Here is a 2,008-nt window from a genome sequence, read left to right as displayed (position 1 = left end):
CGCCTCGGTTTCCGCGGGCGGGGATCCGGGTCCGTCCACTTCTGTCAGCCCGGAGGAGAAGGCGGCGTCCGGGGGTCCAGCCGGCACCAGGGGCGCGCGGGCCTCGGGGGCGGTGGGGTCTGTCTTGGATACTCCAGGCGTGGGCTCCCGCTTTCAGCTGAGAAGCTGGGGTCGCCGGAGGCCGGGGTTGCGGACATCGGCGCTGCGCGAGCCTTCGGGCGGCCCCGGCCATGCAGGCTCCCGGCGCGATGGCGATCGTCGGTGCGGCCTTCCCCGAGCGAACGCTTCTGGGCCCCGGGGGATCCCGAGAGCGGCGCGGACCCTCGGTGCCCACCGATCCCTCGGCCCGCCGCGCGCCCCGGGCCGGGAGGCGGCTCCGCTCCTCGGGGCAGTCTGGGCGAGCGCGTCCCGGGAAGGAAGGACAGCTCGGGACTGGCGGGGTGCGAGTGACCACGTCCCGCCCGCCCCTGGCCGCGGACCGCCAGGGACGAAGCTGGGGGGCACAGTCCGGACAGCTTCTAACACTGCACCCCAGATCGGGTCTTAGAGGGTGAAACCCGCGGCTCGGCCCAAAGCCCCAGGACTGGAGCAGAGCCCGGTGGGGAGCCTGGAGGAGGCGCTGCACCACCTCCACGGGATCGGGGACCCCAATCTTCCCAGCTCCGGTCCCAGCCTGCCGGCAGGGCCGGGTGCAGTTCTCGGACAGCCTCGGACAGGTGCCCCTCCTCCCCATTCTCTCGCGCGAGCAGGGGGGGTGGGGCTCCTGCTGCTCCTCCGCCCCCCAGGCCCCCAGGGGGTGCTGGCCAGGGGCGAGGGTCTTTCAGACTCGGTCCTCGGTCACCCTAAGCCGGGCAAGTGGTTTCAACAGCCGCCTGGTAATAACCGTCTTGCTCGTGGCTGCTCTCCAAGCGAGGGGCGACGCTTCTCTTGGAGCACACCTATTTTTATCTTAGTTCTTACTTTGTTTTAGGCCATCTGGGGCTAAAGAAATGCTCGCACCAGTCCCAGCGGGGACGGGAGGCAGTCAGTCGCCATCCTGCAGAGCGCAGGGACTCCGGGCTCCCGGGCGCTGTACTGCGATCGCAAAGTCGGATCCAGCTTCGAATCCAAACAATCCCCTCCCCGGACCGGCGGGGAGCCGGGGGGCGCGGCTGGGACGACCCAGCAGATTCCTCCCCAGCACGAGCATTTCCCCACCCCTTCCCCTCCTGCAAGGACAACACCAATGACAACAATCCGGGCTTGGGGTTTCGTCTCCTTAACATTTACAAACGAACCCCCGCCGTTTCCTTCCCGCTCACGCGTCCCAAGTGGGCCGGGAAGGAGGCGGTGGAAGGAGGTTTGGGTCCCCATCTTCAGGGGGCGGATCCCCACTTCTGGGGAGGCGGCTCCGCAGCCCCTTTTCCCCTTCCCCGTCTCTCCTCACCGCACCTGGGTAAGCGCTGGGCGCTCGGACCTCTAAGGCTAACGAGCCCTGGGCAGGGCTAGGCTGGGCAGCAGGGCAGGGCGGAGGCTGGCCACGTTCCGCAGCTCCGTGCCACAGCGTGGACGCCGACACACCGTTGTCTCCACTTCCGAGCCCGTGGCACAGCCGCCTGATTTCCGCGCTCAGGGGCAGAAAGCCCGCAAGAAGGCCGGGCTGGCAGGGGAGGGTCCAGGGAGCCGGGGCAGGGGCGCTTCTGCCCGGCTAGGGCTTGTACCGCGTGCGACCCCAGCCCACTCTGTAAGTGTCCTGGGGATGAGGAGCCCCGGTGCTGAGACACCACCCCCGGATGCCAGGACTCCACCTCCAGATGACATCTCTTGGCCTAAGGGGGCTGGGATGCCGGGCGAGCAGAGGATCTCGGGGCTTTGGGATCTGGATTCCCGGTTCTGCGCATCTTGAGGTGTGTGCGGGACGGGACTGGCCGAGGAGGACGGGTCGCGGTTCCCGGGCCTCGGAGTTTTCAACGAGCCGCCCACCGCCCACCGCGCTCCCGAGTCGCCCGGAGCGGCGTGGGGCCCCGGC

The sequence above is a fragment of the Dipodomys ordii genome, unplaced genomic scaffold, assembly GCF_000151885.1.
Source record: "Dipodomys ordii isolate 6190 unplaced genomic scaffold, Dord_2.0 Scaffold75, whole genome shotgun sequence".
NCBI classification, from domain to species: Eukaryota; Metazoa; Chordata; class Mammalia; order Rodentia; family Heteromyidae; genus Dipodomys; species Dipodomys ordii.
This window is presented reverse-complemented; position numbering follows the sequence as displayed.